The sequence below is a fragment of the Dermacentor albipictus genome, chromosome 10 (assembly GCF_038994185.2).
Source record: "Dermacentor albipictus isolate Rhodes 1998 colony chromosome 10, USDA_Dalb.pri_finalv2, whole genome shotgun sequence".
NCBI lineage: Eukaryota > Metazoa > Arthropoda > Arachnida > Ixodida > Ixodidae > Dermacentor > Dermacentor albipictus.
The window spans coordinates 21,598,171-21,618,104 of record NC_091830.1 but is presented as its reverse complement, the minus strand read 5'-3'; the positions used below and the strand labels follow the sequence as shown (position 1 = coordinate 21,618,104).

Below are 19,934 nucleotides of genomic sequence, written 5' to 3'. Positions count from 1 at the left end.
TGAGGAAGTGGCAATGTCTGGTTGGAAGAGCACTGGCATATCTCATGTAATCATCAGCAGATAGTTGGCAGCATGAGTGAATAATCGACTGTAACAGCTTCATGGAATCTATATGTCGCCTTGTGCATAGAAGAGATAAATTCATGGAATTCATTGCAGATGAGGGCGCAAAATTATTATCATAGCGATGACAAATGAAGCGAACAGCCTTCCTTTGTACCGATTCGACTTTGTTGATGTCGCACACTTTATATGGGCTCCAAACGCATGAAGCGTACTCTAATACTGGATGAATGAGCGTTTTATACATTAGTAATTTGGTGTCTTCTGGCGATTTACATAATGTTCGTCTCAAGTAACTTAATTTTCTTAGTGCTGTAGATGTGATGCGATCAATATGATGGTACCACTGCATGTTGTGCGCGAAAATAAATGCAAGGTATTTGTACACCCATGCCCGTGGAACTATTCTGTTATTGAAAGCGTACACATGATGTGATGGAAAATGGCTGTTTGTGAATGACACTACTACGGTTTTCTGAAAGACACATTTCTGACACAGATAAATGAGCCTCTATCCATTTTAATAATTATTTACCAATTCCCATTCTAACAACTTTAAGAAGCATCTTATGGTGAGAAACCTTTTCGAAAGCTTTCCTAAAATCAACACTTATTACGTCTGTTATGCAGGTGTGCATGCATGTTCAACTAGAAATCATGGAGTGTTTCCGTTAACTGTGTCACCGTAGAAAGACCGTTCCTAAATCAACATTGGTTTGTGGAAAGTAACTGGTTAGTATAAAGGAAACTAATCACATGTTTTGAAACGACCACATGTTTTGCTATAACGTGTTCTAGGTCCTCAAAGCAAACTGACGTCATAGATAGGCGTCGGTAATTATTTACTTGCCTAGGGGATAGCTATTGCATTGCGCCAGTTTTGTGGAAGTGAATGCGTTCCAACTGATTTCGCAAATATTATTTCTAAGTAAAAGAAAACCCATTCTGCGCATCATTTCAAAAATTCATTTGATAGATCATCCCGTCCACTTCCATTCTTCGCGTATAATTTTAGCAGCAATTAATTGTAAAACAGCTTCATTGCTGATAATAACTGGCTCTAATGCGGTCCTCATATTGCCGTTAATGTATTTGCCTATCTGATTGCCTTTGTCTATTGTATACACAGACTGAAAGAAGCGATTGAAAATATCCGCTAAGTCTTCTACTCGTGTCAGGACTTCTCCCTCATGTTCGATCTGTTCAACTTTCTATCTATCTATCTATCTATCTATCTATCTATCTATCTATCTATCTATCTATCTATCTATCTATCTATCTATCTATCTATCTATCTATCTATCTATCTATCTATCTATCTATCTATCTATCTATCTATCTATCTATCTATCTATCTATCTATCTATCTATCTATCTATCTATCTATCTATCTATCTATCTATCTATCTATCTATCTATCTATCTATCTATCTATCTATCTATCTGTCGATCCATCTGTCGATCCATCTATCTATCCATCCATCTATCCATCCATCCATCTATCTATCAATCTATCCATCTATCTATCCATCTATCTATCTATCTATCTATCTATCTATCTATCTATCTATCTATCTATCTATCTATCTATCTATCTATCTATCTATCTATCTATCTATCTATCTATCTATCTATCTATCTATCTATCTATCTATCTATCTGTCTGTCTGTCTGTCTGTCTGTCTGTCTGTCTGTCTGTCTGTCTGCCTGTCTGTCTGTCTGTCTGTCTGTCTGTCTGTCTGTCTGTCTGTCTGTCTGTCTGTCTGTCTGTCAAGATTGCATGAAACTGAACGCTAGAAGCAAGAGCACAAACGCATAAAACTCGAAGCGCGCGCACACATTGTACAAAGTGTTTGTGAGCGTGCGTGTCCTTGCGCCAGTGCCTGGGTGACAATTTCTGTTTGCTGTTTCTTGAAACGGTTCTCTCTGAAAATTTACAAGAGTAACCGCCACTCGCATCACTCTCGAAAAAAAAAAATTGCGCTTTCTCGAAGAGGCCAAACTCTCTGGCTGTGACGACGCTCTCGGAGGCTTCTGCGCCGCTACTTTGAAGAACGAGCAGGAGGTGTTCTCCCAATATTATCGCGGGGCTCACAAGAACGATCGTAGCTGCGACCTTTGTCCCTCGTCGCTGATGCATTCAACGACGCCCTCATTTTTGTACGTTTTTTCTCCTTCGAGACAAAAAAAAGGAGGAGTCGCCCCAGCTGGCTGGCACCACCTGCAACCGCCTCTTTTGAACGCATCACCGCAAAGTCTTTGTCGCCTCGCTGTTCATTCAGCGCTGTACTGAAGAAGCGCTGGCGTCGTGCCAGCCGATCGTGCCAGGCGTCGCCGGGCTTTGAGCTCACGAGGCCCGCAAGATTGCACGAAACGCACTGCTAGCGATGGCGAAGGGGTCGATTGGTCCTAGAGGAAGAAACCTCTTCTAAAGGCGAGGAACCTCTCCCGAGCTGCCTGGCAGGAAAATGACGTTGTGCGTCAGGGGCCACGGGCCACGGAGGAAGGAAAGGACTAGGAGGGAGCGTGGCGAATCAAAACTGAAGTCACAAAAAGTCGGCCCAGTGAGCGACCGTATAACGGTAACCTTTAGCGTCTTCCGTTGCCACGCTCACGACAGCAACTCTTGGCTGTAGCACTCGGCGGTCGCAATAAAGACAACTCTCGTAATACGTTACGAGGAACGACTAAATTTGTACGAGCATATCATGAAAAAATTTTCATAGAGTGGTTGTCACAACACTACCGTACAAGTGCGCTTCTAGTATAGCCTACCAGGACTCGGCACAATGGATTGAGTCTATCGCGTGAAAGGTCACGTGTCTGGTGGAAAGAAAGAGAAAACAAAATGAGGAAATGTAGGGAGGTCAACTAGGTGAGCGAGTTGGATTCGCTACCCTACACTGGGTATAAGGGAAAGGGGAATGGAATGAGGAAAAGAGGGAATTCTGAGTGCACTTGGGAGGACGCAAAGGAGCCCTATAAGCGGTCTCTCTGGCTAGTGAATATCAAGGATTGCCCTGAAGCATGAATCGTTTCTTTTTTATGCCTGCGACTGATGCGGCCACGATCCACGTATCATTGATTCACAGAATGGTCTCGAGTCCAATCGGTTTACAGTTCTCCGCAGAGAGAGGCGTTGGGCGTCGAGGCGAAAGTATTTTCGGAGAGAAAAAGGCGAAGGGGATGGCTTCACGGATTACGTATCGAGTTGTCTTGTGAGGGCTGGCTACGTGACTCAATGTTCCGTAGTAGCTTATTTCTTTCGTCCACGCCTTTTGCATGAGTGCGGAGGACAAGACACGCTGGCAGTGATGACGGTGGTGTCTGTCTCACTAACGCGAGTGTCTTCTTTCCTCGAAGCGACGAACTTTTCAGCAAGCTCGCAGGCCGTGTAATGAGGTTGTGCTCGACGAGTGATGGGTAAAGGATACTTTGTACGCGTGCAAGCGCAAGGGTGTGTATTGAGCTAATGCTTGAGTATATGTATTGAAACTCGAAGTGAGAGGCCCTAAGGAGACCCTTTACTCCCCGTGGTTGCAACGGCATTGTTTCCAGTGTCACTGTACATGTGGCCTTTGAGAGCATATAGTGGAACCCCAATTTTCTATATAACGCGTAGAAGAGATTCGGAAACTCTAAACCTTGTTTGGTTAGAATGTTGCAGTATGCAGTGACTATCAACACTCAGGCCAGCGGGACACACAAGAGCCTATTCATTGCCGTGAATAAGCAAGAAACCGCTATTTCCGGAAGATGAACGACGACGTAGTCTCGCTGCATGAACCTTTGGCCTTTAGGAATATTAAGAGCGAGTGAATCAATCTAAAGTGGATAAATATAAATGTTATTACTTTATGGGCCACACGCAATGAAAGAAGTGTTACATTTTAGGTCAAGAAAGTTTATTTATTATTGGCTCGTTGACCGAAACTACGGATCTTGTTGCACTTCTATTTTGCCTATTATTATTATTATTATTATTATTATTATTATTATTATTATTAGGCTTAGACCGGCTTGCTTGTGTTGTTTTGTATATTGTGTGGCAATAAACATTATTATTATTGTTATTATTATTATTATTATTATTATTATTATTATTATTATTATTATTATTATTATTATTATTATTATTATTATTATTATTATTCAAAACAGATGCAATTGCGAGAGAGAAAAAGTAGAGAAGGAGCAGGCTGGCCACTGCAACGAGAAAGGCTACAACGAGTGCTTGCTTTTGAGGAAGGAAAAGATGGAAGCATTAATACAAAGCTTAAGAGCCGAGAATAAGTGCACAAAAAAGGTACAAATTCGGAGGTTGTACAAACAACCAACACGCCATTTTGAAATATCGGCGCTCATAAATTCCACGTATCCCTCAAACACGACTTCATAACGCTTTCTTAGCGTCATGGCGTCGCTGAGGATTAGTATAAGCGACAACTCGAAATTTAGGGCTTTTTTGTGTCGTTCACTGCAGATAAGGCTGCCATGGTTTCAAATGAAAAAAAAAAACGTGGCCGCGAAAATAGGAAGCCCTAAGAGGGACATGCCGCGACCCCCTGAGTGAGCTATATAATTTCAGAGCGTGTAAATGAATATAGTTTGACTTTATGCGGGTGGCTTAGTGATCACTTCTTGTGCAAAAGAAATTATGTTTATGCTACCGGAATCTGAACTTTGAATTTACATTACCTGTCAACCTGAGTAACAATTATGAATTTTTCAAAAGATGTTTTTGTACATATATGGAAGCAGAGTGATCATTCATTCATTCATTCATTCATTCATTCATTCATTCATTCATTCATTCATTCATTCATTCATTCATTCATTCATTCATTCATTCATTCATTCATTCACTCAGTGTGGAGCACATACGGTACATGATAGAAAGTTAAGGAGCATCACAAAGAACGATAGACATATAGCCTTAGACATGTCAACAGAATAACACACACATGTGAAAACGGAAGCAGAGTAATGAAAAGTGCAAAATGAAATCTTTAAATAATGCTGCACACTCGATTCAAGACAGCGAGAGCTTCTTGAGGGGAGGAATACATAACTTTAATGTAGCGAGTTTAGAGACTTTTGAGGAAGTGATTTATTGCTGAGGTAGAGCGATTTCCGCATTACGTGGTTGCGAGGAAACAAGGTTGGTGTGAAAGACATTGTGCTCCTTGAAATATGGCTTGACGCCCCACTTGTCCAAAAGATGATGCTTTCTCTTTCACGTCGACGTAGTCGAACGGAGCTCTTGACGATAAGGCAGCGAAGCGTTGAAACATAAAATAACATACTTTATCATTTGGACGCTCGAAATTCTCTTTCCTCGCTTTTTTTTCTAAACATTCACTCTCTTTGATAGTTTCTTCTCTGCACATGACCCCTTGTTTTTTGGCACGCAAAGCTACATACCGTCGGTTCCTCTTTCTTACACCGGGCGCTTTGTGACTTCACCGGTGCTTATTTTTGTTTTGTTCCATAAGCACTTGCCAGCGACTAAATTTACGCGAAACGGTGCCAGCGGCAAGGATGTCATAAATTTGAAACATGCTACCGCACCCGAAATGTGGCCTACCGGTGATCAAGCTCGAGCGACGAAAAAGCACAAGGAACATAGAAAGGAGGCTGCATTCCAAAAAATGAATTGTCAAACGAAAAATGCAGATTGACTGTTTTTCAACCAAAGAGAAAAAGAGAAAAAAGAGAAAAAAGAAAAAAGAGAAAAAAGAAACACCTGAAGCGCACGCTCTTTCACACGAGCAAAAAGCAAAAAAAAAACAAGTACAACAGACTTCTAATGAAAAAAATCATTGCGCTCTAAGGGCATTTTGGAATTAGCGAAGGGAGATGATTACGGAAGAGACAACAGGGGGAAATAATTGGGGCTTATGCAAAATACTTGCTAAATATGCAATTTTAGCAAAGGGTTCGATAAATGGAGCATTGCTACAGAGCATAGTATAAGTAGCATAAAAAACGCAATCAATATTTGTGACACAACACAGAGCTATTATACAATACTAAACAATGCCTCTGTAGTATGCTTAATATTACTAATGTGCAAAGTTTCAGTGCGAAGTTCGTTCCATTCGTTCAGTGTAAGCGCCGAATGAATTATTGTGAGAAATTATGTTCTAAGAAAAAAAAACATATTTCCATGTTGATTAAATTTTGAGACCTAAGACGCATAAAGAAAAAAAATCTCAAAGAAAGACGATCACAAAGTGATCACAAGAGCCACGAAGCCCTTCGGTTCTTCAGAAAAGAAGTAGAAGGGAGAGTGGGAAGAAAAAAGTAAGCGTGACAGAAAAGATCATGATCTGCTGCAGTAACAGAAATTATCCTAGATCAAAGAATCCAAATAACAAAAAGGAAAGACGGAAGCGTTGGTAGCATATGAAAGATGTTACAAAAGAATTATTAAATAAAAGACGCATCTTCATATCTCGCACGAAGTAAGAGACAAAGGAAAAGAAATACATGATATCAAAATCGTAAATGTGGCTTAGGTCGTCCCAACAGCATTCTATGAATTATCTCAAGCGTAGAAAACAGTAAGTGATGTGGTCCCCTTAGGGAAGAAAGAAAACTGCGAAAGAAAAAGAAAGCCGTCCAAAAAAAGTTAAATTAAACAGTAGTCGCTTTTCATGAAAAACCCGAATAAAACGCTTTTTGGACTCCTCGACCTGTACTGGCATTATAGAATAATAATAAGAAGAAGGAAAAAAAAAGAGAGACGAAAAGAAGAAAACAAAAGTCAGCGATAAAAGAAAATCTTCGCATACAACGAAATGACCAAAACAGCGAATTCGAGTTGACAGCGTGATGTGCTTGGCTGAGGTGCGTTCTTGCACGACAATGGCAAGAGTGGTGGCGTGCCATTTCTTTGAGCCGCGCGAGTGACCGTAAAAAGCGTGGACGCGGAGGAACAATGGTTCTTGCGGTTCTTGCAGGCGCGCTGCATCGATCCGACTTCCTGACTCGGTGAAGCCTCTAGCTGAAGGCTCTTCGGTTTTGACGCTGTGTAGTCCTTCCTTCGTTGCCACGCTCTTACATAGACACAGAGTTGCCTACTAAGATTAATTGGTGGGGAGCTCTGTCGCCGCAATTTTTTAGCTACCGTGGTAATCATGGTTAGTCCGTGCACTTGTGCTGTCTTCGTGCTAGTGTCTGAAAACGACCTTGTGACGCTTCTTAACGTTCTTCAACTTTTATTTTTTTTATTTTAAATCATTCGTAGTTTTAGCGATGCAGAAAGGTAATCTTTAAGTGTGCCTGCGCGCAATTAAAGTGATTTGTTGTATTGGTCACGGCATAGATAGTTAAAGTTGAATAATTTAAAATGTCGCGCACCTGTGCGAAGCCAGAAGGACCGAGTTTAGCTTTGCTGGTCCCATACACAATGGCGCCACAGCTCACCCGGGTAGTTATTGTAGAAAGTCCAGTGCTTCCAAGCACTTCTGAAAGATCAAATAAACGATAATCGGCACTGGGAAATCATTATTTCCCAGTTTTAAATGAATGCGAAAGCGAGACTTAAATAAGCAGGATATCTTTGTTCGTCTCTACTGGTTTTTCCATCATGTGCTGTTGCTTGTCCCAGCGTTCTTTTTCATTTTTTTTTGTGGTCGCAACAATTGTTTCAACATGTAAACAAGCATGCTCTGTTGTCATCTCTGACCTTCTGCCCTCGTCAGGCTGCTGTAATCGAAGTAATTTTTTATCGACACCTTCATTCTACTTATACAGAAAGTGCGCGCTGTAAACTAATTTCACTGGTAATCTAATTGCATTGTAAAGACTAAATTACTTTCTCTGTCCGCGAATTAAAGAAAATGAAGAAAGTTCTGTGCATTTTACAAGGAAGGTTCATGAATTCGATCATTAGCTCGGCAATATTGATTTTACTTTTTTATTTATAAAAGGAGTTTCTGATTACTGCTATCTAAAAGGTTCAATGAGCCCGACAAATAAATCTAACATAACGTTTTGCACCTTTTGAGAAGGGGAAAAAGAGAGCAATCAGCCTCAAATTTACAAAATAAAACCAGGAAATCTAAGAGAACTTCGCAGTCGAAGAATAATACGGTGTGGTATACGGAGATCAAACCTGTTACGAACACCTTTCCAGGGCGGCCGCTCTACACTCTGAGATAACCAGGAGGTTGGCTGATTGCCAGAGCGAGACCTTATTATCGGACAATTGCAAAAGTCCAGCAGGACTGGATTGCCATATCGCAACACCATGTACTGGTACTGATACTGTGCTGCTAGAATGTCTGCTGCGGACCGGTATAATTTCAAGTTCACCTGTGACGTTTACTTTATCGGTCCAAGTTTCGCAAAATACGGATCCTGAAATCATTTTCGTTTGTTGAAGCCTATTGCAACAATTTCTAAACGCAAATATGTAATTTGTAATATAATATTTTTGCTGCTTCAAATGTCCTAATAGATGCACCTAAAACTTACTATGACTGATTTTATTACTGCGCAGACAAAAAGTAACAGGCCTGGTGCCTCTAACTTTCGATCATTTTACTGTCGTCAATTTTCGAGGAGCTCGACATTCTATAGATAAAAAAAAAACAAATTTTGCACAATTCCCCTCAGACCTCATATAATGAGGTTATTTCTGTAATGAACGCGCAGTTAGCAAGGTCAAGTGACAGATAACTTTCAGATAAACGCCTTTCTACTTCGAAGATATAGGATATAGAAAGGCATGCAAATGCACTTTATATAAGGCATAGAGAGCTATGTTTCAATTGTCAATATTGTAAGCTTTCAATCTGTGTTATTCCTTACACAAGCTGGCGCGTGTAAGCCAAGTACACTGCACATGATCTTTACGTTGACAACCGGTCCTTTGGAATGCTTTCCGCCATGAGATCAATACATCTCTGAGAAGACTCGGAAGCTCTCATGCTTACGGCGGCTTAGACAGAGGTCCACTTTACAGGGAAAAAAATAAAGTCAGACTTTCAGTAGGAGCCACTCGCTGTCTTATCTGATGCCATTTGTTCTTGCATCGATGCTGCATGTGGCATCGTATGCCATTCTGAGATTTAATATGTCGCGCAATCGATTGCATCAGGGAGAACTAATTTCTGCACATTACTACTTTCCGATCGAGAAAGTAGGTACGAAACTTAAGAAAAAAAGAAAAGGAAGGTAGACGCTGTATTTGTAGCATAAGAAATTTACAAAGAAGCACGTTTTCTTTTTTGTCAGATGTTTCATAACATACACGGCAAAGTGGGCGGAGACTTGCCCCCTGCGAACGAACAGAATAAAAAGTACAATGCTTCAAGTAGGAAGGTGAACAAGTTGTGCTCCTCGACGGACTCTATTACGATAACGTTCTGCGAAGTTTCTAGTGCGACAAAGCTCCCAAGCGTGCCCTTACGAAAGCCGATCGATTATAACTGTCCATCTGAAACTCTCGCCATTCTTGGCCAATTTTTTTTTTTGTGGTTAGCTCTCTCGTATGTTTCCAGACGTACAGAAATGTCAATACCAGAGATCGAAAAGCTTGTTCTTCCGCTCGCGCGCTTCCGCAGCAGCGTATCTCCGAGCGCATACAAAACGCACATACGAACACACTTAACCACGTCGGGGTACAGGTAGAATAGGACACTTCCAGTTTCATTGTGTGGGAGACGATTCGACTTCTGTACTGAATGTGACCGTAGAAATTGTTCTTGCACCCAGGGGAGATAGAAAAGGAGCAGCTCCTGTCTTGTCTTTCAGGATTTTGCTTACTTCTATTAGGCAAATGTCAAACCAGCAAGAGAACTCTCCCGACGGAATTTTACTGAAGTTTGTGCACGATGTAGGGCTGCATCGATTTATATAAATTTTTGGTTCGCACTACGCACTGAAGGAGCCTCTACTTATAAAAAAAAGCTTGCACAACATTGATGTCCTGTACTTTGGAGAAGTCGTTTGGTCGTATTTGCTTTTGGAATTCTTACTTTCCTCATCACAAGTCTATCCACAATCTACGTTACAGAATAGGAAACAAAAACATGCTGGAAAGACGTAGGCCCACTCGGGAGATACAAGGCGGGATCTGGCATGATTGCTACCTGCTTCGACTACGGCGAACACACTACCGTATATCTGAATAGTGTCGGCTGCCCAGACAGAACGAAGGGACGTCAACGTGGATGACAGATACATATGCGAATTGGAACGAGATTTCTCCCTCTCTCGTTGTTTTTTTTCTTTCTCCTTCTCTTCCAAAGAGGAAGGCAAAGTATCAACAAGGCAGATCGAAGCCGCATTCTCCACTCTCCTCCTTACTTCTGTTGCAAGCCACCCGCAGGTTTTCGTTGGACTTTCTAAATCACAGGGTACTCGACATTGCTAACCCTTACAGAAATGGAAGATGTTGTCATATATAGAAGAATATAGTGATATGACTATATAAGGAATTGGATAGGTGTGCCCATGCAGAGCCATATATGGTCATACGCACATATAACCGTAAATGACCATATCTGTCAATTTGTCTATATATACAACTGTGCTATTCTACTTATATTTCATATATCAACGTATCTTAATAATTATTTACATAGCCGTGCTTGGGTATTCTATAAAGCACGTACAAACTTTAGTTAGGTGTCTGCATATATGTTTTATCTACGGATACGGCTCCATGAAAAAAGTATCCGTGTAATTCGCTATATGCCTATAGCTCAGCCTGTGCTACATAAATAGTAAGGACACATTTGGTCTATAGAAACGTGCCTCTTGTTCATGCTGCTGCTTGCTTTCCTAAACCACGAAAATTTGGTGTGACATAGGCATACTGAGGACACACAGAAGCTTCTCCCGCTTCGTTCGAGGTCACCGGAGACTATCGTATCACATAATGTTTTACGTACTAGCAACAAATCTTTGAAAGAAACAGACAAGAAGAAATATCGTAAAGAATGTGGTGCATCGTAGGTCACGCTAGCCAACAGCATGTAATTCTGACTGTTGTCAATTCATTTATTAAAGTATTTTGGGGGGACTATTAGCCATGATTGTATTATTATTATTATTGTTATTATTATTATTATTATTATTATTATTATTATTATTATTATTATTATTATTATTATTATTATATGTGAAATAAGGTACCTTCCGAGCCTTTGGTATTGTTTATCATATGTCCCATGAATTCCATTCTGCGGTTCCCTTCCAGAAACTGTATTCCACTGTGTGCCTTCCGCTGCTGAAGTCTGGCTGTGTAATTTGGGGCGGAACGGGAAAGTCAAATTCTTGATTATTTTGCCGTTCTCGTGACCATAGGATAGCCCTTTCAGATATATCTCAACTCACACCTCTAAAATCAAGTTGTATTAAAGCAGACCTTCTGTTTCTCTGTCAGGTTGTTTCCGTGTAAGGTTGTACATCTGTAAGGTCGTCTACTTCGGTTAACTTTCCTGCGTACAATCCAGCATTCCTGGCATCCCTCATAGCCAGTTGCGTTTCTTAAGCGTGGATTGCTTCTTGGAACTTGAAAACGGGCACCAGCCCCTGCAGTGTCTGAGGGCTGTTCGGTTTCTCGGAACCTTCAGCAGGACACACCAGAAGGGTGCGCCGTATTCGGTCTTCGTAATGGTGGCATTCGGCAAGATTCTACAAAGACCACCTTCGTGTAGCGTGTGGCTCCGAATTCCTAACTACAGGAAGAAGAAAGAAGGACCTTTTCAGAGAGTGGTGAGATGTTGCTAACAAGGCAAAGGTATTCTTATGGTCCTCCATTCGTCCGCAACTACCAAGGAAAAAGAAGCCGGTTCAAATGGAAGGCCATAGTCTAGTGCTTGGAGCCCAGCCCATACCGGCAGAATGTAAGAAAATCCTTAACTTGGGACCTAAGTTTTGTTTCGAACCTGTGTAATCTCCAATCGAAAACTGTGCGCGTGCAGATCTATTTCGGATCGCCTTCCGGAGGTTGAGCGGTCCAGATTCGTCGAGGAGTGTGTCGACACCATCCAAATAATAGGTAGCCCGCACGTGCAGAGGAACTCGCGTTCGGTTGTAGACTTCCTTGTGTCTCAGGATCTTCGCGTTATGGTATCCGACAACGAAGGGTACTTTGTGGTGATGATCAAAAGAATTTTTTCTCATAGAGCAGAAGAATTTTCAAAAATCTTCCGAAAAGGCATCCTGTTATTGCAGGACTTAGGTCTTGATAAATTGCTGTCAAGAGTGAAAGTGGCAAAAGCACACCAGCTTCAACTTTTCTTTAGCGCTAAAACCCATAAACCTACTACCCCTTTCCCAACCATTGTATGTGAAAGCAATTCTTGACAGGTGATGATTTCGTCGTACCTGCAGGAACATTTGTCAATTCTGCTGTTTGATGTTCCTTTCATGATTCCGAATTCTGAATCAATCGTCGAGTTTTTGAGAAACCATAACCCTGGAAATAGGAAGGCTCTTAGCATAGATATTGAAGATCTATACTACTCACTGCCACACATAGAATTATTAAAAAGTGTGAAAGCCTGCATCCGCGATTTAAATGATGAGAAAAAATTTCATTGACAAGTGTGGCATCAGCGTGGAATCATTCCTTGAATTGTTTTCTGTGTACTTGAATTCTACTGTGGTGCGCTGGGACAATGCTTTATATTGACAAAAATCTGGTGTGGCAAAAGTGGCCCCCACTCTCAGTAACATGTTTTTAGGTTTTGTGGACAGAAAAATTCAGGAGAAGGTGTGTGGTTTGGCCATGGGAATCTTCCGTTTTGTAGATGATTATTTAGTTGCGGTGGAAATTACTGAGCCTAGCCAAGCGTATGTCAATAAACTGAAGATTTTTTGCGAAAATGGAATGGCACTCAAGTTTTCAATTGAGTTGCGTCAGGATAATTCGCTTCGTTTTCTAAATCTTAGGCTAAGTTCTTTGAAAAACCATGTGTGCTGGTTGTACAAGCCCCTTTCTGGAAACCTAGGCTAGAAGCCCCCGCACCAATTAAAAGTCGTGCAAACCGGCCACGTGAGCAGCCACCAGATGTAATAATGCGCTTAAGTCCAAGACCACGGAAACCAGCATACCCGGCCTTCCAAGATACCCTAGCTACTACGCAGTGCAGCAGCACATGCTTGGATTCTTGAAGGGGGCGATTGGGACATAGCCAAAATGGGACCATGCCCCCACCAGTCTAGTTTGTCACGCGTTGGGAGCACTGGCCAGCCTAGATGCCACATGAAGTCACGTAGATGACCAGGCAGAAACGACGCCGTTATTGCACTCTACTACATGTAGTGGGGCGTGCGTGGCGTGCTGGGGTAACTAGAGGAACTAGAAGGCTGACATGGCATCCACAACACAGTTTTCGAGAACGTCCTCAAAAGAACATACCTGTTGTACGTGGCGATAAAATGCCATGTCCGTATAGTAAAATGCAGGTGTGTTTAACACTTGTGGTCCACGATTTAAGTGCACGCCCGGTAGCATAAAAGGAATTTTTGTGCCAAGGAAATAGCAGGCAAGTACACGTGCGGGACGCTGATCAGGCTGTAAGAGGCGAAGCAGAAATCGCAGGCAAGCAGCCGGCAGCAGACAGACATGGATTGGAACGCGAAGCCACTGCGAGATTTTGCCCAAGCGACGCGCGACAAACCGGTACTGTACTGCCCGACCAGAAGAAGGAACCAAGAAGTGACTCCCATGACCTACTCACCCCTAATGGTGGCTGTACAACATGGCAAACGTGTCACACAGGAACGCGAAATGAAGACTGCGCTAAGTACCTTCTGTCTAATAAGGGTAGCTCATACCCTTGAACATCCCTGATTATGCCGCCATACAGCTTCAAGAATTGAGAGCCATGCAGAGTCTGATATGCCATCATAGGTGTAATCAAGGCCTAAAATGCGAATGCAATCGCTCTTTTAAAACGGAAAAGGGCACTTCGTCGTGTCTGTGCGGAACCAATGAACAAATAAAGACATGTTCAAAAATTTAGCGCAGCTCAAGAAATATTTCCGTGCTCAGTAAAAATTCGAAGGCTAAGGGTTAAGTTGTCTTCATTCTTAAGATACAGTGTGATCTCATCGGCGAACGCTATGACCTTCACAACGCCGCTGTCAGGCATTGCTAGACCGCGCACTTAAAGATCCCTCAGTACCGTGCGCAAATATAGCTGCAGGCTGTGCAGAAAGAGCACTGGGGCCAGAGGGCTCTCCTGACGAACACCACGAGTGACGTGAAATGGTGCACTTTCCCGACCATCAAGAAACAATGTACTTTGGATATTTCAATAAGCATTCCTAATAACTCCAACAAAAATTGATGAAATGCCGAACGAGGTCAGTACATTGAATATGTAGCTACGTTCAAGGCGATCGAATGCCATTTCTTGATCTAGGGAAACCAGGATACCTCGTGCTGACCTGGTCAGCGTGTACGTCATTATGTCACACGTAATGAACGAGAGACTGTGTGTCTCTCCGCGAGGAATGGAGCATGCCTGATGGTGTCCTATTAATTAAGGCATCAGGCTTGCCAAGCGTCGAGTGACAAGTGTGAAGATCTTGTAGTCAACATTGAGAAACGTGACTGGCCTCCGTTCCTCTGGATGAACTGATTACGAATCGTGCTGAGGTATCAGCACAATACGGCCGTCGCGAAAACTAGCCGGGAATTCAAAGTTGTCAAAGCAACAGCTCATAACAAAAACAAAAGTGGCACCACTATCTTCCCAGAACGTTAGATAAAACTCAAGGGGTAACCCGTTCGGCCCTGCGGTCGAGCCACGCTTCATGGAAGGTGATGGGGCCTTCACATCATCAGCTGATGGTCATGCACAAAGACGGTCAGCTTCCTCAGGTGGAACCAGAGGCAGCCCAATAAGCATTGTACGAGATCGTCGAGAGCCAGGATGTATTTGCAATGTTGTACGTGCCATGTTTTGAAAATGCGTTACAGAGAGCGAATATTTACGCGTGGGAGGCGACGTAACAGGAAGTGCTCTCGAGGCCGCAGAACCCAATGCACTCGGCTGTCTAAAAAGCGAGTTTCTGGTGAAGCGCCGAACTTCAGGTTGTGCACACGGATTATGTCTGCATCACCATGCAGTAGCTGACAAAGACGACGCTGCGATCAGGCGTTTGAAACGCCTATGTTGCTCACACTGCCATGAGCGCATCTGAACCGAAGGGCAATGCAGAACTTCGTGGCAGAATCCGCCAGTTCTTCTGACATACGTCGTCTGAGTGCACGTCCCCCAATTGGACTATGTAAACGCCACTGTACCTTGAGCGCTTCGCATGACTCTGGGTCAGATCTAGAAACAGAGGCGTGCAAGACTCTTGACAAACAAGACCGCGAGAACGCGTCATGTGGAATGCCTATGTCTAAACGGCAAGATTTTACTGATGAGGCAGCAGGGAAGCGAATTGAAGTATGAGTTTCTGTGATCGGAAATATTAACAGGGGATAAAGATAAAATTATTACATCAGATAGGGTGACATACTGAGTTAAATTGCTTGGCACATAGCCACGGTATAACCTGCTTGGCGAGGCGCCACCTGGCCCCGTCGAGGAAAATAAAGAACCATGAAAAATCGTGATATTTCACTCTGTGAAGAAGGATGACCAGCGAAGCTGTGTATGTAGGCCCCTTAAGGGTGAACTGCGCCTCCGCCGTGGGTCGGTCTGGCACTGCCCTATCTTCGGGATAGGCCCACGGAAGGGGAGTCCTTAAGGCCTGCTTCACCTCCACCACGGGTGGGCTCAGCATTGCACTTTCTTCGGGATCGGCCCACGTACGGGGAGTGCTTAACGTCTGCTTCACCTCCGCCGTGGGTCGGCCCAGCATTGCCCTATCTTCGGGATCGGCCCGCGGATGGGGAGTGCTTAAGGCCAGCTTCACCTCCGCCGCGGGTCGGCCCGGCATGGCACTACCTTTGGGATCGGCCCAACGTTGGGGAGGGCTTAAGGCCTGCTTCACCTCGGCCGTGGGTATACGGCCCAAAATACGGCCCACGTAGCAAAAATACGGCCCACGTATTTTCGCTTACGACACGAAAATTTCCTTGGACGTTAGAGGTACACAGCTTCGCTGTAAAAAGTCTATATGTATCCAGCAAAGAAAAGTGCTGGAAGAGGCGACCAAACTCACGTGCGTTCCGACAAGGGCGACCCCAGTCCATGCATTGCACATCTACTCGCGTGTCTAAAACGCAGTTAAAAATCCCCAACAAGAACCACGTGATGACCGTCCAGGCATAAACAGCCACGTCACGTAAAAATCATTGTACTTTAGGCTTGCTTGTGCCCATAGATGCACAAAATACGTAACCTAAATGAAGATAGCAGACATTCAACGGCGAATATCGAACCTGTCCCACCATAGTATATATGATGATCTCGCAGTAAAACTCTGTTGGATATAATAATGCCGAGTACACTTTAGCGTGATTTCGCGAAAGACAAAAAAAAAGCAGTCTAGGGTGAAAGAGCGTTTCAGGGCAAGAACACGTCGAATGGTGAAAAAAATTATTTCTTGCAAACAGAGTTTGTCGCAATTTTAAGCGCTGGCCACGCTGATAATTTTGGCTTGTTTTATAGGACTTCGCAACCCTGTGCGTTTAATGAAATAATATTCAGGGTGTCATCCATATTTAATTAAAAGTGTCGCCGAACAGACCTGGACGTGTTGTTCAAGTCGGCGCCCCGTTAACAAGTCCAGGGACATGCAGTACACGTGTCACTTCTTCAACCCTCTCAAAGAACGCCGGTGTTTCTTGGCCACTGTAACTCGGCACGGCAATCCGGGGTGCCGTCCGAGCCAGAGGCTTATGCATGGGCATGTCTTAGATCTCGTGGGACCTCAATTTCTAGGTGGAGTCCATCCAGGCTTGGTGAGAGTCCAACGCTACTAACAACTCCGAGGCTGAAATTATGTTCAGATGATGATGCTTGCAGCGGCTGGGCTGCGCGATCGATGTCATCGCCGCCGACATCTTCGGCAGCCGGGGGCTCATTCAGATGCCACGGCGCAGTGGCTTTTTCAGAAGTGCCAAAAATCAGATGCGGCGTTGAGAGCGACGCAACTGAGGGGGTTGAATGCGCCGCATACTTCATTGATGTAGCGAGTGCGGAAATTGCAGGGCCAAGTGGCTTAGCCCTGTCCAAAACTTCTATGCCATGGTAGCCACATAGAGAAAGGAATACAACAAGAGCGGATACTCCCATAGAGCCCAGCGGCCCATTTTACAGGCGTGCACCAAGCCGTCAGCGTTAATATCTCAGCCACACTTGCCGTTTCGGTTTCGTACGCGCTTTTTGAATACTAGCTGGTACGCGTCACGCCGGCTCCGCTTTTATTTGTTTGCTTCTGCAGCGCAACCACGGGTGCTCTTCATGCGAAATCGTTTAATTAATAAGTAAAATTGATTGCCAACGATATTCACAAGCCTCCATTGAATATGTGCCATGTGCAATTTCATAAAGACACAAGACGCCTTATGAAATGAGGAAATATTTATTTTATTCTGTATAAATGCTCGTTGCGGGCTTTTTGTGCATTCATCCAACGTTGTGGCACCAGGTAAGCAGCAGTAGCTCCAGTAGGAAGCTCCACCAGACGTCAGCTGAAAAAATTAAAAACAAGCACGTGTCAGTTTGGTATTAACATGCAAGAATAATGCGTGCAGAGGCGAAGCGTGCGAAAGTGGTGAATGGATGGCATTACATACAAAAGCAGTTCGTATTTACCCACACGACGTAGAAAATGTCTGACTCATCCCAAACAATACCATACATACCACATAAACATTCTATTTCCAAGCATTCCCCTCTTCCCGAGCCTTATTTCCTGCACTTTAATGGTACGAATGCACTGGCTACTGCGCGTTTTGCTAACTTGGCTACAACCTACGCGATAATAGCCTACGAATACACAGAGGTGGCCACATCATAGGCTCTCAACCAGACCATGCTAGACGCTAGCAGAATTCATTCTACTTGCACTGAAGACAAATGTGTTGGTGCCGTTCAGAATACAGAGTTTTAGAGTTACTAGTTCCTGGCATTTGAGCTCCTTGGCGTTATCTCTTGCGCGTTCTCCCGGCGCAAGCAACACGCTCCCATGTTATCAATCTTGACAATTGCTCGTTGCGTTTTCGACAAGCGCGAGTACCGAAAGAAGGCTTGTCAAAATTGTCGCAAACTTATCGCAGTAAGATTCAGTACGCGCCAAACTAACTGTCAACACGGCCGAGCTGCTTTTCGCTGCGTCACGACAGGCGCCGTGAGCGTGCCTCATAATTAACATTAAAAGTACCCAAAATAATTCACAACAATGTTGGGGGTCAGAGAAATCGCCATGAACTTGTCGGCGCGTTAAAACGCGAAACTGCGCACCAAGGCCGAGCTGCTTTTCGCTAACCGCGTCACAGCGTCAGGCGTGCCCACTGCGCTCGAAAGTTACTCCAAAACAGTAATGAAATTAGTTGCAATAATGTTGGCGATCAGAGAAAGCGCCAAAACTTGTCGCACTAAAATTTAGTACACGCGAACCTGCTTCACAGCACCCTGTGCGACTAGCGTGCCCAAAAGCTACCGAAATGATTTAATACCGGGGCTACTACTGAAATGAGGTAAAATAATATTGGGGCTCATAGAAAGTGTCGCAAACATCTCCAAGTGCGAGTCATTGATTGAAATTAAGCGCGCCATGACGGCCGCGCTCTTTCTCGTTAATTACGTCACAAGTCTAGCCGAGATGCCATGCCGTAAGCCTAATTGCTCCAAATGCGTCGCAGGCTGTCGAACAAAATTTCTCACCTTGCCGTAGTCCAATACTGCAGTGGTGCCATTTCGAAGTTGAGAAACAACGCGAGAATTCACCGGGAGCCCGCCAAACCAGGCAGAATCCAGAAACTGAAAAACAGGCAGATGGGTGACCGGCCAGGCCAAGGCTCAGACGCGCGGCCGGTCTCGCTCGCTTCGGTGGTGCGTCTGGCGAATGACGCAAGCATCTGGCTCGTCATTCGTTTGTGGCTAGGCAATGGAAGTAAGCCTCAAAGTTTAATTTAATTTATACGCAGATATTTTTGCTTTTGCCAGGGCAGCATAAAAAGAAAATAAAACAATCTCTGTTAATCTCATGTCACGTTTTTTTTTTCGATGCTCGCGGCAGCAAACGATCGGCGTTAATACCATAGCATGACGTATTTCCTGTTTCTACTTTTCGCCGAGTGTCCGCTCTTGTTATATTCCTTTCTTGGCGGTTCGAAAAAGTTTATTTCGACAATGCTCACAATTCCTATCGACTGCAAATGGAGCCAAGTATTCGTAGTGGATGTTAGCATACCATATCTCGAAAAGCCTTCGTGCCAGCTCTGCTTATTCTGCAATTTCTGTCGTCATATCTCTTTAGAAATGTGGGCAACTCCAACATCAAGATATATTGGTAATATTCCCTAGTATTCCTTCATTTCTGTTAAGCAAGCATCTGAAAAATGAAGGCAGAAATATGACTCAAAAGATATAGTATGCTCTTGCAATGTAAGTTACACATTGATACCGAAAGATGTGTTTAATAAATGTAAGCTGCCCTAGACAAGCGTAAAAGATAATAAAGAAGAATAGTTTTCTTTTATTAGCTTTTTTCGAAAGACCGCCATCTTCATTTTTATATAACGCATCGTTCTTTATCGTGTTTCCGCGTTTGTGAAAGTATTAAGTGCGAGAAATTTTGAACAGTGCCTCATCTTAGCGTGAGCATGGAAGCCTTCGCTGGTTCGTCTACAGTGGCACGCATGACAACGTTTTACCGTATGGCGATTCTAAGATGGCGAGTAAAAATTCCGCAATCGTCTTGCAGGTACTGAGACG

The 19,934-nt window shown here is 43.5% G+C and overlaps 1 protein-coding gene across 1 annotated transcript in view; it reads right to left on the bottom strand.

The window, feature by feature from the left end:
• The window catches only part of Setd3 (SET domain containing 3), a 148,810-nt gene extending 129,769 nt beyond the window's left edge, over nt 1–19,041 (bottom strand). The window contains exon 1 of the mRNA XM_065453562.2: nt 18,882–19,041. The gene's annotated coding sequence lies outside the window, so the exon portion shown is untranslated. The remainder of the gene's footprint in view (nt 1–18,881) is intronic.
• Between the last annotated feature and the right edge of the window lie 893 nt (nt 19,042–19,934).